The sequence below is a fragment of the Apteryx rowi genome, unplaced genomic scaffold (assembly GCF_003343035.1).
Source record: "Apteryx rowi isolate R43461 unplaced genomic scaffold, aptRow1 scaffold_347, whole genome shotgun sequence".
Lineage (NCBI taxonomy): Eukaryota > Metazoa > Chordata > Aves > Apterygiformes > Apterygidae > Apteryx > Apteryx rowi.
In genome coordinates this window covers 408,280-424,273 of record NW_020449941.1, presented here as the reverse complement: position 1 = coordinate 424,273, position 15,994 = coordinate 408,280, and positions in this window count along the sequence as shown.

The window sequence follows — 15,994 nt, the reverse complement described above, 5'->3', positions numbered from 1 at the left end:
TGTGCAACAAGTGCACAGAGCTGATCAAGAGCAGTACAGAAGAGGACCCAACAATGTTTTCCAAGGGTTGCATATGCATCATACTTTTTAATATAAAAACRAAGCCTTTACAAATCTTCTGCTGTCACAGATCTTCATTCTAAGCTCTGTTGGACTCTAGAGAGCACAAAAAAGGTGTCAATAATTACATGCTTTCATTAGGGTTGTATTGGTAATGTTACTTCTGATCAGGAACTCAGGCTGCAGCAGGAGTTAACAGCAGAAGCAATGAGATTGAATTTCAATCCTTATGGGGTTATTGGCCTTTCTGAAGTTTTTTCACCCCATTTGCTTGATGATGCCTCACAAAATGCTGTTTCTAGAGGTTGTCTTTGACCTCAATTTCAGTTTAATTACTTCCTAGCAAAGGAACTTCCCTCGTTCATGCTCTGAACCTGGTTAATAAACACACGCGGTTCTGGTTTTCTTAAATAATTTACACAATTAGGTTTCTTTGCTGTCATTAGGGACAGCAGTTTGTGTCTGCAATGGGAAGTACCCAATAAGAAACATGGCACAGTTTTTGTTACTGTTCAGTGAACTTCAAAACACTAGAGATTTTCACTTTGTTTTCAGTGCTACTCAGAAGCTTGGTTTAACTGCTTTGATATGGCTCCAGACTAGAAGTGGCAGTTGTGCAGTTCCAAGAAATTTAATTTGGTCCAACTTTTTACAGGTTTGCTTTTATATGCTTTGAGATTTCAATCCAGTCTGAAAAAACAATGCTGTGGTTGGAAAAGAATACAAAACAGATAACTTTCATATGAAAATCAGTAAAAGCAATTTTTAAGGAGGTCTATTTTTAGCATGACACTCCTTAAAAGGAATAAAAGACTATTTTGAATTTTCAGTGAAAATTTTCCAGGTTATGTCACCCTAAGCATCTTTGAGATGATCACAAGCCTCTGAGGTATAAACACCTGCTAGGTTTACCCTGTCTGGATGGACATGAAGTAAACAACTTCCTGAGGAACACTGCCTTGCAGGTTCACTTCTACTTGTGCCTCAGAGCCTGGTCTTTCTTTTGTATAGTTTTAAAAGCCTAATCTGATGAAATCACTGATTTCACACCAGGGTTAAAAAGATGTGAGTAAATTAAGATTCAGGCTTGAATTTCAGACTAGGATCATCTCTCTTTCAGTCTGGAAACCAGAAGGGAAAAGATACTAATTCAGTTTAAATAAATAAGTAGAAGTTGGAAAGAGTTAGAGAACACAGCTGTTTTTTTCTGGAAAGCTTCTTACATCTCTAGCTGGGTTAGCTTTGTAGTTAACTGTCTCAGTCCCTGTACTGCACCTGAGGAAAGCTATACTCTGCATGAAGGTAGATAAATTAGATTCACAGCAAATGGGTTCATTCCCTGAATTGCATCCTAGCACTGCCATCCTGCTTCATGAAAAGAACATGTTTAGCAGTGCATGTGTTTATCTGGCTAAATTATTAAAACAGACACCTCGGAGAGAAGGAAATTTATCACAGAACAGAGTATATGGCCAGCTTTAAGGATGTATTCAGTGAGGTCTGATCCAAAACGTACTGAGGTGGACGCAGTATATTTCTATGTAATTTGAAGGGCTTTGGTCCATGAAATGTCAATGTCTTGACAACTCGGATCAAATTTCTATGGATAATTGCATGGCCTTAGGAGGTTTGGCTTCTAGCTGTTACTGGCAACAACCTAATTCATCGTCTTTGCATGCATGTCCTCTTGGTCCAGGAATAAGGGTGTCTGGTTTTCTGTTGAATAATTTTGCTGTTGGCGTCTCTCAGCAAGACTCTGAATACAACCTTGATACATAAGGGTAAACACCTGCACCAACAACTGAATTTCCAAGTCTGAGTAACAAAATTGTCCAAGAATTGAGTGGAAGTCTTAGTTAATCATATAAAATGTAGAGAGAGTTTCATATTCTGCAACACTGGCAAGCACGTCAGCCAAATCACAGCATAGCTCTGACTGTTCTCTGGATGGTGTCTTTTTGGATGCTGCCTGTGGCTGAGCCACAGTCCTTGCGAAAACAAATGGGTCTTGTCCCAGCCAGGGATGTTGCTTGAGAGTGATGCAGCTGCTTTTCAGGGCCTGCCTTGGCATCTGACTGTTGCTCACCTGGTGACAGCAACAGGCCCTGGAGCCATCAGAGAACCCCCATGCAAACACCGGGAGTGGGGATGGGGAGGCTGCAGGGACAGCAAGGTGAGGGGCCGCTCTGAAGAATCCAGCAGTAAAATCTGCCTCTCTGTTATTTAACAATTTTCTTTGTGTTCTCTCATGCTCTCTCTAAGCAAAATCATGTTTGATCAAAAGGAATGCACTGACAAAATTAAAAAATACATATATATACACACACACACACTAAAATGCCCCTCTTTTGTGCCTGCGTATGTAAGAGACAAACATGTACACACATAATGTGAAAACAGGAATAATTTGGTGTTTGACTGTATATTAGCCTTTCCAAAATGCCTTCTCATCAGACATTCAGGAAACATCCTGGTTTTATTACCACGGGAAGGCTTTTGTTTTTATTATTTTTGTGGGGGAAATTGCTCTGGATTCTATAAAATAAGATCTTCTAACTAAAGAGACTGTTTGTTTTGAATCCTTCAGCATGAAAAAAATTAACATTTCAGTTTCACAGCTTTTTCAGTTGCACAGATTATCTCTAGTTAGCTCCTGTGAAGCAGTGAGTCTTTGTTATATTTATTTGTTTACAAGAACCAGTGTTGGGTTCTAGGCACTCATGCTAATACACTAGTACAAGATGACGGGAAAGCATCCAAAAATATTGACTCACTTCACTGCAGCTAACACAAAATGCAAATTGCTCCACAAAATAACTTGTCTTGCCCGGTGATCCTGAAGCCATCAGCCCATATTTGAGTTGCTGCCCAGAGTACAAAGGAGGAAGATGACCATAAATGCCTTCAACCCTTTTTGTCACACTCCCTGATTCCCTTTTGGAGTTCCTATGTCTTATTTTCATATCCTTATTCTCTCTTCTTGCTCTAGATCCCCCTTTCTCCATTTAAAATTTTCTGTTCTTATCCTCACATAAGTGTCAAAAACCCTTTGTAATGCCTCCATTCATGCTCCACTTACATGTATCACCCATATCCCTTTGGTCCCTATTTTCTTTCCAGCTTTGCTTAGTTTGGCTCTGCCACTCCACCATTTATTTATTTATATTTCTTTGGTGTTTCTTCTCCCACCACAGAAAGATTCCTCCTTTTTTCCCAGGAACTCTGCAAGACATGATGGTACCTCTTTCTTCCCYTCTTCCTCCACTGCAAATCAGGAATTAAATTATACCCCTTAGGGTAGGCTACCAGCAGCTGCAAAGCAGTTCTGCACCCTGGAAAGAGTAAATACATCAGGGCTTTTGTACCCTTGCCTCTCTCCTCCACAGTGCTGAATGCTGAGGGAGGATCATGGAGAGGAAGTCAAAACTGCTGTCCCTCTTTAATTTTACACCTGCACTACTGCAGCTCATGGAAAGACGTGAGATTAGAGACAACTGTGTTTTAGGGTGTGTTCATCCCTCAGCTTCTTCCCTTTTAAAAGCAGGATGGTGTTAGCTTGACAGTGTCTGCTCGCAGCAGATGTAGGTGCTTCTGTAGCCAGGTCCTGGGCTGTAAAAGCAACATCCATTTAGATTAAAGCAATACTAAGTGCAAGTGATAGAACTGTAGACTAAGWCTATGCTCCCTATGAAGTGCTCTTAACTAGAGGCCTGATCCAGCACCCAGTGACTTACTGGGAGCCCAGGGGCTGCTGAACGAGGCCCTCTGTGGGGACTGGAGGTCATCACGTGTCCCAGCAGCTGTGCAGGGCTCTACACTTCCAGACAGATCATTTTGATTGAAAAGGTGATTAAAGGGCCTAATTCTCTTCATCAACACACATTAATTCATCTCTCTCATATTCCACACAGTTTTAAAGCCCTGGAGATGTGGAGGGCTCCATTGCTCTGTTGTGAACATAGTCTGTCACGTTCAGAGTATTGTAGCCTTTGAAGGACCCCAAAGTCTCTGAGGCATGTCACCAGCTATCACAGGCTTTGTGTGCCTCTGTGTGTTTATGTACACATCATATAATTTACCTTTTCTTATACTTATCAAGACTTTTTCACTTGACTAAATTTCATCCTATAATGCTCAGCTATTCCTCTTTTGATGACTCTCCCAGTATCTTCTATCTTTGATATTTGTAGCCGTCTAACTGTTGTAAAGAAAATTGTCCTAACCACAATGTTTCATCCAGCTATATGTTCTAAATACCTTAATCTGTGCYGAGTTACAGAGACAGTGATTTTTTTCCAGTTATGGGAGAAACATATAAATATTTTAAGCTTTAGTTTGGGTGGCTCCATGTTGAATTCCATGCACAGCTAAAGGGGCAGTTGTCAGAAAGGAAGCATGAGTTGCTGGCTCTAGTGTGTACATTAATGGGCCTGTTTTCTTAGAAATGTTTGTATCTCTTTCAGAAGCATTTGCTTTTAACCTCTAGATAGTATTTATTGGTTCTATTGCTTCATGTAGAAGTTGTCCTTCCCTCTGTAGTGCAACAACTTTCAAGCTTGTAACCACTATGGTTTTTTCCCCTTCTCTCCAGCAATACAACTGTGATGAAGACAGAGCAGTTAATCAGTAATCAAGTGCTTTTAAAAATTATATTTATTCCTTTAGCCTGATCTGAAAATGAACTCGCTAAGAACAATGTTAGATAAATGTGAAGTCTCCAGAGACAGCTGACACAGTAGTAGGACAGGTACCATTTAAGGAGAACCTAGTGAGCTGAAAAGAATGACAACACAAGAAACTCATTTAATTTGACATAGCTATCAATATTTAACATTTTATAAAGAAATACAGGAATGCAATCAGCCTTATTCATTCTGGTGCTCTAGGGAGTACAGACTGTCTTCCATGTGTTGTCAGTGTAAACATGAGAGATTGAAGAGGGTGGGGAAGAGAAGCAGCTCATGCAAAGATTGTCCAGCCTTTTTAGAACAAACTTACTTTAAAATTTGAATTTCCAAAGTCTTTACAGTGAGTAGTACAATACTGAGAACTGGATCACATATGTTTCATAATAGATACTCTAGTTTTTAATATAGGCAAAAATAAGTTTTCCTCCATTTATCCTTATTACTTACATGCTCTGGCTCTAAAAGTCTTCTCCATGGCCTACGAGCAGAAGAGCAGCAGAGATGCAGCATACTGAGATGCCTTAGACATTCTGGGTCTCACTGAGGAACCACAGCCCCCACTTCCCTTTGGAAGCTGAAAGCACAAATGACAGAAAAACCATCTCAAATTGTAGTCATTCTTAAAATACTACTATATCTTCATACCGTGCTTGAGCTAAACAACGGCTGCGTAAATTACTCTGTGTCCCCATTAGTCCTCACAGACAAGAGGTTTTTGCAGTGTCTGTTTCTGACCACAGCTTAAATGTAACTACTTTGACTTAGGGTCTTCTATTCATTGATGTTTCTAAGACAGCTACCGTTTTCTCTTTGATTCCTCATGTAAGAAGATATTGGCTCATTTTCTCCTTCCTTCTTCTCCCCAGTAGAACCAAGCGGGAGCAGAGGCTGAGAGGAACCCAAAGCAGTTCTTATCCTAACGGTGCTGCTCTGCACAGCATCTCTAAACTTCTTCCTCCTCCTTTCTTTGAATGTGCCCACTTGGAGTATCTTTGTCCTTACTCATTACATACTCTGCAGAGGCTCCTGAGGACTCAGCTGAGAGCTAGGAASAAACAGTCCAGCCCTCCTTCCCTTGTGCATCCACTTTGTTGGCCCAAGTCTCAGGAAGTGGGAGCAGGAAGGGGTCCAACTCCAGCCCCACCTGGGGCCCTGCATAGAAGGCAGAAGTCGCACACTACCTTCTCGTGGGTGGAAGCATCTCTGATCCTTTCAGCACACACTTTCCCTTTTCTATTCCTTTTTGCATCAAACTTTCCTATATCCCTCAAATTCCAAGTAAGACCCAAAATTCATGCTGCCTAGTTTGTGGGTTTGCTGCATGGATTATTGCTGCTTTTCTTCTTTTCCACCCAAAATAATTTGTTGAAGTCCTATAAAATTTGTTTTAGAAAGGCCAACAACACTTCTGCCAGTATACTTACTCTTCACTAAGAAAAATACCACCTTGTGTTGTTTCTTCTGCCCTGCATACTCCAACTCTGTGATACAATCAAACTCCTTTCAGAGGTCTGGGATTCTTCCTATTAAGTGCCTACCCCTGTCCTTGGCAAGCCTAATGGCTTGCGGATAATTGTGACCACAGAAGCCTTCTAAGTGCTTTGTGAGTGGGGAGAATGGTCTTTTCTTCCCACAATTTACAATGCAGATTATTGAGATTATTGATGGATTCATTCCAGTTTGCCACCTTCACACTAAAATGTGGCAACTGTTAGCAAATACTGACTTTATTTATGGTGATGGCTGTAGTTTTGATACACACAAGGCTCTGGCCAAATGATTCTCTCCTCCCCCAGAGTATTTTTATTCATTTATTTACAAAATTGTAACTATTCCTTTCCAAGTCTGAGACATACAAGCTTGAAGCACGGGGCCAGTGCCTAAGAGACAGAAAGAAAGTGAAATGGATCATAGAGAGCTTACATAGATGACCTTGTCCTAGGTATGGGCTCTTGTCTGTCATACGCTAAAGTTCCCATCTTGTGACCTGATTAATGTAAACTGGTTTTACCACATTATCCCTGACTGATAAATCCTGTCTAAGGGGTACCTGTCCCCAATCTCTCATTATTGCCATCTCCCTAGAGGTTAAAAAGACAATTTTCTCTCCCTCCCAAATGTTTTTTAAGTGACAATTAAAAAGCAAACCAAGACTTGTATAATTTCACAGACCTGTTTTAGTGCATCCACACAAATGGTTCAACGGACACACACGTGGAGTTGCAGCCCAGTGCAGGGAGAGGGCAGGAGCCACAGCAGCAAACCCTGGCCAGGGCAGTGGAGAGTGAAAYGTCCCTTCCACTGTTCCTGTCGCCAACAGAGTTGATACAGAAGATTACAGCCTAACAGCAGTCTCTCCAAAAAGGGGACCCCCTGCTGCATGACAAGCCCATAAAACCTTTTTCAATAGTGACCTTATTCTGTGTGGCAAGGGTCAGAATTTAAAATCAAGACTCTTATCAGCAATGCTTTTGTGTCATGCCTTTATTGCACTGACTGCATACGGAGCATCTACCACCCCCTGGATTTCGGTGGCAATTGAGAGCTTTCTGTGCACAGAAAGGATCACAGCCAGAGGCTGCAAGCCCCCCAGGGTGAGTTCCCATTTCCTGATCAGCTGGCAGCCCAGTACTGCTGCTTCCAGACACATTGTGGAAGCTAATGCTGTATCTTCCATCAAATTATAAGAATTGGGGAAGGATTGCCAAGATAGTCTTTTTATTCTGATTAACATTGTGCTGAAACAGATGGCCATTAAACAAGAAGTTTGTTTGTTTGTCTTTACAGTAAATAGATTGCATGGATCTCAAATAGCACTCTTTAGCCCCCAGTGCAAGAAATCCACTTATCTGGGAGAAACTTCTGCACATTTTGTGCTTTCTGATCAAGCGATACCTAGCTATAGTTCATAATTATCACTCTAGGCTTTTGATAACATACCAGAACCTTCTGACTAACAAAATGAGGAGCAGGTTTTTTTCACAAGGAGAACAATTAAAGATTGGACCAACTTACAAAGAGAGGGGAGAATGAATGTCCATCACTTGGAATCTTTAAATCAAGAGACTCTCTTTATAAAAGACATTTTCTGTATCAGTCAATGGTATAAAGATTGATGCAGGAACCACCGAGAGGAATTCTGTAACTGAGGTTATGCAGAAGGTCAAACGAGATGGCCATAATGATCCTGTCTGGTCTTAACTTATCAATCAAAAGGCATTAAATTTCACTCACTGAGCTGGACATGTGATTATGTAAAATGGAATACAAGCATCTCCTTGCTTGTAAAGAGAGAACCTGGAAAGAATAATAACCCAGGGACAAAAATATTATACTATCCTTCTTTCAGAGCACCTGCAAAGTTATTTTGGATCCTCTTAAGGTCAGCATAACTATCTTGGTTAATCCATCTGAGACGAATGCTTAGAATGGTGTAAATTACAGATGTGTAATTGATTCCTTGATCTGAAAAAATTGTTTCACTGTGTTCAAAAACTGTTCTGCATTCAGAATCAGGATGGACAAGGAAAGGTTGTTGTGGAGTTGAAGTATTTTACAGAGGTTCCCCTTCATGTTTCCTATATGATGTTGGTCTTTGCTTCTAGGTAAGGACATATTTTTATAACAGTGCATTGGAAAAGGAAGCTTCCATGCTGCCTTTGTCTCACCACTAGTATCAAGAATCCATTTCCCTCCACTTCACTGTGAAAAAACCATCTTCTCTCTGTTGGATCTCTGGGCCTAAAAATTTGAGAATAGGATTTCCCCATGATAAGATCCAGGAAACAGAAAGAAAGCATATTCGGTTCGTTGGCTGGAACTACTTTGAAAAAACACAGGGATATGTGGATGGGGGATGTGAGAAGGCTATTTTTTACTATATCTGTGTAAACAGTCATTCAGTGGTTTGTAAGGAGCTGGGCTGAACAGCACCCACGAAATAAACAGTTTCTCCCAACATCTCCAGTGTTGAAAGCTGATGGGTTCAGCTCCTGACAACTGTTTTCATTGGTAGGGCCACAGACCAAATGTTTTATAAGCTGTCCTTCTATCCATGTAACTGATTGGCAGCCATTGATTAAATAGATGCTGACTCCTTTACTTTGGAAGGGGGTGGGCAGGAAGTGGAAATTGCTGGTGTCTAGATGTACATGCTAAATTGTATTGTCAATCACATGGTCAAAGACTTTAGCATGTTATCCGTCAGACTTGAAAAGGGGAATGATGTTTGTAGCAAGTAAAATCATTCTTGAGGCTGCAAAAGCATCTCAATTTCTTTTTGTCTTGCTCTACTATTCCAGTTAAGACTCTGTCTTAAGCTTAAAGGGCATTAAGAGAAGACAGAGAGTACACTGTCCTAGCACTGTGAGAACCCACCACACCACAGCCTTGTGGGAGTCCTTTTTGAGATATTTTTTTGCCACGGTTGTGTCATGTTTGTGTTTTCCTTTGGGAATCAACATGGTCAGAACTGTAGCTGGTGAAAGATTTTTGGAAGATTTTTGGAGYGCATTGATGGAATTCATTGATTTCTGCCTTTGCAAGCAATATTTTGCTTTCAAGTTAGACTCTGAAACACTAGTCCCAGAGTCTATTATTAATTCCTTATGTCATTAAGAGATGTCTTCTCTGTCTGTGATGCACTGACATTTATTTTATAAGGCACTGACATGATTAGAGCTTTGATTTGATTTCCTAGCCAAAATGCTTGGCCCAGGATTCTCCGGAGTTATGAYGTTGGCTTCCTAAGATCATGTTTTAGTCATCTAATAAATGGTATAATTTTAAAAAATTCTTACTGCCAAGTTCAGCAGAGTTACCAGCTTTTCAACTCCTTTTCAAACAGGTTATTTATTTTAGTGCCTCAAGAGTTTACTTACTRTTGGAATTCTTAGTCCTTCTTCCAAGATGAGCCCTTCAGGACTGTTCCATATAAAGTCAATAAAAGCTGGATATGCTGCAAAACAGATGGGTGATTGCTCTGGCCATGGTCTTTCCTTCTCTGTTGTACCACATTGTAACACCTTATATGTGACATCTGCAGTCTTCACCTTAGGGGTATAGAGAGTTCCCCAGGGAAGCAGCAGCTAGAGAGCAAGGGAGAGGGACTGGTGACAATAAGGGACCTGGTTTGCAGCGAAATCTGTTTCATGAGCCTCTCCCAAAGGACTATGTGTTGTCCTATGCAGTCATTCTCAAGAATATCTTCAAAGCACTCCATACAATTTTGTTTGACTTCTAGAGACCAAACTTGCTAATCACATATTTGCTAAGTAACCTGGTTTTCCTAGTTGTGTATGGCTTCTTGGAATACAYCTGGTGTGTTTCCGCTAGGAGCAAGGAGTAAATGAGGAGAGTAACTATTCTAGGGCAAGGCTATAAAAATATACTTCTCACTCTCCAGAGTAAAATATTCCATCTCTTTCTGAACTTATGCCTTTTCTCACACTGGAGTGCTTACAAAAGATCAGAAGATTTAACTCCTCAGATCTAGGGTGTCCAAAAAGAGGTGTATTTTCCACCAGCTACAAAGGACCTCAGAATCAGTCCATACATGTTTAATCTGGATGTTGGGAGGCAGCCTGTCATCCTGCTTGTGCTTCAGTGCATTAACTAATCTTTAAAGAACAGGGATTAAGAAAAAGATTTCCCTGTGAACAGGTTAGCCCTAGCTGTCTACTGCACAAGTTTGTCCATATTCCTCAGCTCTGTGTAGTGCTGGTCACTGTCCACAGACAGGATACTGGACTAGGTGGACTATGGGTGTGACCTAGGGTCACAATTTCCATGCAAACTTCTATTGCAAAATTATATTTCTTTCTTGGTTTTCATTTCCTTCCAAAGGCATTATAAATTAGCCCAGCTATTGGTACATAGTTATTGGTGTATGGTTATTTGAATGAGTTGTTTTTGCCTCCTCTGATTTAGTCAGTGCTCGTCTTTTTCCTGGCTTTGTCTAGGAGACTCTTCAACCAAGGGAAGCAGAAGAAAACGTACATGTTTGTGTGTCTAGAAGGGTGCAGACAGGAACCCGTCAGTAAGCTGGAAAGACCGATCAAACCTCCTGGGTTCTTTTATCTTAATTTAGGTTTTATTTAGACCTTCCAAAACCATTTAGTACACAGACGGAGCTACTTCTAGGAGGCAGCATCAAAAATAATATTTAACCCAGAAAACCTCTGTACATTCTCTTTGGCATTCAAGTTACTAAAATATATCAAGGAAGAATTCTTCCCCTAGTATAGAGTAGCTTGAATGAAACTAACAGTGTTACTGTGTTTATCTCTCTTTCCCTCTATAGATATATATGAGTTCTATAATAACATTTCTGGCATTGGTACCACCTGAGAGCTCTTTGCAGCTGCAGCTTGTGCATTTTGCAGTACAATTTCTCTCCTCTTCCCTTTTCCCCAGCTTCCCCTGCCCCCAGAGAACTGACACGCTTTCCACTGGCAAATGTTGAGTGTAGCTCCTGAGGATTTAGCATGTCAGGCTGTGTCTACACAGCTTAGGTGTCTATTATTATGCAATGGCTCAGAAGTCAGTGCTTTGCCACATAGTTGCAGAGCCAATCTGTATTAGGACCAGGAGTTTGGATGCCTCTTTCAGCACCAACTATTCTCCTCCCACCCACTCAAGCCTCCTCCCTGACACTCTTAACTTGTTTAGTAGTGTCTTTTTGTACCCTTCTTTCTTCTGGTTTCTGATTTTTTTTTTCTCTTTCCTATGCTATATATTTGTTTATTTCAGAAGTGAGGGATCTGACTGAGTTGTGCCTGCACGGATTCCTCTGCAGCACTAAGCATTTGCTGTACGTTGCATCGTCAGAATAGGTAAGAAGAAATTCCTGAAGCTGCCTGCTAGTTCTCTCGGTTTTTTTTTTGTTCCTCTCTCTCTCGCTCTCTCTCGCTTTTTTTTTTTTTTTTGGTGTGTGTGTGTGTGTGTGTGCACATTGCTTGTCTTACAAGCCGTGCAGGCTCTGCCATCTAGAGCACTTTGTGAGATCACTCCAGTTTGCTGTTTTTCCTTTTTTCCATCTCTGCGTGAGTGTGTGTGTGTATCTCCCTATCTCTCTTCTCCCCCCCACCACTATACACCTCGATCCCCCTCCCCAACACACGCACATACGCAGAAGCTGGGCTTGTTAGTATGAACTTGAAGACTTGCAATACCAAAATGCATGTGTTACCTTGGGATGCACTAGGATCAGGATGCTTGAAAAGTCTGCAGGCTGCTTAGTCTTCCAGGACTGGGGTTTTTAAACCAAACGAGAAAAGAACAAGTTATTCACTTTTTTCTTTTTCTTTTTTATTTCTTTTCCTTTTTTGTGCTTTGGATATTACTGAATAAGGAGTCTCAGGGATTCACACAATTGGACTTCGCTGAATCAGGCTGCATCTGACAAACATTCTAGTCTGCATTTGGTTAAATGGAGATCAACCAGGATTTTTCAGATTGTATCTTCTTTTGAAAAAAGGATGAATGGCATAGAAAGAAGGTCTAAGTGCCTGTCTGAGATTATTTTACCGAACCTGGGATAAATGTTACTTCTCAAAGGTAAGCGCTAGGGTTTTTTCATATGYATATATAAACTGTAGAGCCATAATATTGTGCACTATATATAAACTGCATATAGACATGTACACAAACCATATTTATATACAGTTACCTCTTTGATGGCAAGAAAATTGTTGCCATGCATTTTAAAAGCATTGGAGAAATGTGTAACTTTATCTTCCTGTTAATGCTAGCCTAGATAAGAATGTTCCTGTAGATAAATGAATTTCAGTTTGGTTTCTGATTCTCTCTTGGCATGGAAAGACAGTTCAAATGGAATTTTCATATTTTTAAGTGCTGATAGAGATTTTTTTAATGACAATTTTGAAATAGTTACTGAAAGAGGTTTGAAAGAAAGATTAATAATTTGTTTTCTAATACAAGAAAAACTGAAAAATAGAATAGAGCTGTGAAAGTGATTTCAGCTTTCTGGAGGAATTAATAAATCCTGCAAAGCCAAGGAAGAACTTTGCTGGACAGATCAACTCTGCTGTATGTAAAAACATTTAGTAGAAAAGCAGGGACCTTGGCAAATGTCATGTGAAGAAATGGAAGGTGAAGGAAAAGACAAGGAAGGGAAGGAAATGAGGGGCATGGAGGGGCAGCAGGCATCCGATTCACTGTTGTCACAGAGGCTGGTGTTCTTGGTAAGGCAATGCCATTGGTGATGGACGTCCAGAACTGGCAAGGTGGGCATGTGGGGGATGGGGTACACGAGCAGGTATRTGCTATGTCATGTCTGCCTGACGTCATCAGATATATATGCTCTCTGCAAGATTAAGTGTACCAAGAATTTGGGTGGGGAAAGGCATCTAAATGGCATCATAGAATGAGATGTAGGAAAACAGAAACTGAGTCTCTTCCTGACTTCCATGGACATATGCACATCTTGCATTCCAAAACAGATGAATGATAGAATAAAATAGCAAAAAAACTTAAGGGGAGAGCTGAAATCAGTGCTTAGGTCAACAAGTCCCAGTATAATGGGTCAGTAAACTGGAAATATAAAGTGGTCAGTTAAAGTAATGTATGCAGGGAAGGGCTCTTATATTGAGTAACTTCTTCCTAAGCAAAGGAGCAAGAATTATTTTTTGCCGGGGCTCATCTAGTCTTTTGGGGCAGTGCCACGGAGATATCAAGAAGTGTGGGGTTTGTTTTACCTTTTCCATCATGGAGATTAATAGGACAGAATAACTCTTCTCATAAGAAATAGGCTTTAAGAGGCAAACAATAAGCATAACTTAAGTTCAATGAAGTCCCATCTGATTAAATTGCCACCTCTTAACTTATTTATACATTGCTCGCTGTGGATAAGTCCAGCAGATGCCACACAATTGCTACCAGTATTTCCTGTTCCTCGGGTGCAGGGTATCAATTTTCTGTTGGACCTCACTGTGTACAGAGGATGTGCTAAAGCAAATTCGAGCTTGTGGTGAGGGGGAAGAGAGACTGGTAATTACTTTTACTCTTGCAGTGTTTCAGGCTGGTTACCGTTTCTGTGTTTACAGCTTGCCCTGGGTTGGTGGTTAGTGTGCATTGGCTACAGATTGCCACTTGAGCACAACAGAGTGCTTTTTGCATGCACTCTGTTTGTAGCTGGCTTGTCATGGCAGTGCAAAGCAAATCTCCGGCTCTTCCCTGAATTTGCTACTAATTTGCGGGGGGGGGGGGGGGGGGATGCAGTCAAGAGTAAACAACAGTGTTAGGAGGGAAACACAGGAAGAAAAGTTCATCACGCTCAGCCAAGCCTTTTTTTACCTATGAATCCCAGCAAAGATCTGCATCGTCTTTGTGTACATCTAAGTCTTGGAACCAGAGTCTGTCCTCATGTCCCCGGCACAGATCTGTTTTCTTTTGAGTGACTCCAGGCCCAGAGTCACCTGAATCATCTGTGCTGCCCACTGGCCCACAGACAGCCCCCATGTGAGGGCGAGAAACACACTCTGCCCTCAGAGCCACCATTTGCTGCTGCCCTCTCTGCCCCACACCGCTGTTTACAGCATTAGCGCTTCTTGTTTAAATTTACATGTGAAGTATAACTGCTAATTTTTCCCCAATGGGAAGTTTGAATGGCACATGTAGTCTTGCCCCTGCAGCCTCTGCTCCCTGCTGCTCAGCCGGATCAGAGCTGCCAGCTCCCTGGCAATCCCTTTTAAAGGGCTCTCACTTGCCCTCTTTGCAGAGGACTCCGGCCACAGACTGAAATTTGCAGTATCATGGTATTAGGTTTATCTGAAACTTTTTGATTTTTTTTCTTGTGGGTGAAAAGCAAAACAAAAAGCTGATTCAGAATTATTAAGGGTTAAGTGGTATTAGGCAAAGGTGGGGATATACTTCAGGTGACTTACGGTGTATTTAACTCCTTTGTGAGGCACTGCAAACCGACAAGCCTGGAGGCTGCATTTGCTATACATCCACATCGAAGGGAGGCAGGGGGATGATGGCAGTGCCTGTTCACTCCCACACACCAACAAATACCCCTTTTTGCATTGCTAATGTATTTCAACCTTGACCCACAAAGATCACCTGTTGGAGCAAAAAGGTAGTTTGTTCCAAGTCATCGCCACTCGGTCATTGTCCTGGCCTGAGCGTTCAGCCTTGCTTGCTTGAGGTTCGTTGTAGTGTGYTGTCATTTGTGTGTTTTTATGGAGACAATAACTGTCCTCTCCGTGCTGAACTGAGAAGCAGTAACATGACTTATGAAAGGCAGAAAGAAGCCATATGTAGCTCCTTCCAGCCAGTACCAATCACTGTGAAAAYAGTTGCCCAACATCAGATGGGCCATTGCTGTATCCCCTGTCTCCTATTTGCCTTAACCGTGTAGGCTTCAGTTACCATGACTGTGGATCTCACCAAAGGGCTGGGATTTACTCTTTCAGAGTCGAGGGCCAGTGTGTGCTCACAGACTGCTGAACAGCTTCCAGTGATCAATAGGAACTTGAGCTGAAAGACAAGATAGCATCTGGGTGTGCAGGAATAATAAAACAACCCACAAATCGCCAGGCTAACCCCAGGGCAATGCAGCATTTCCATGAAGGGGCAGCCGTCCCTCTCCTGCCTGCCCACCTCCACCCAGGACAGGCAGGAGGGAGAAGTGCTCCTAAGCAGTACTTCTGCTTCTAGGAACTCAAATTACCTTCTGCATAGGAGGCTGCCAAAACTTTGTATGAAATTAACAGATGTAAACATGTTTTTAAAAGGCCCACAGTGATGCTGCGTGGAAAACTGGAAAAAGGGGATGTCATCTAGAAGCGTTTCTGCTTCCCTAGGAGCAGCAGTTTGCTCCATCTTTCTGTTTGTGTCTCTTTCAAAATATGTGCATGACAATGTTTCCAAATTTTCTTTCTTCTTGTCATTTGTTCTGTCCTGCCCCTGATATAGGTCTCTGATGACATCCTCATATTCATGAGAAAACATTTGGGACAAACCCAGTTCAATTTCAGACTATGAAATGAGCAGCAAATAAAATGCTCAAAGGCCAGAAAGTATTCTTTTTTGAAAGCATGGGAGAAAAGAAAAAGATGCACTGTCAGGGTCTGGTCTATGCAGAGTCCCTATTGACCTACACAGAAGACAGAGCTGAGTGGGATTTTTTCAATGAAATATATTCTTGTTTTTCTCAGAAAAGTATAGATTTGTCAGAACAAAATCTGTCTGGGAAATGGTCAGGTTTATGAATTTTCCAGCTG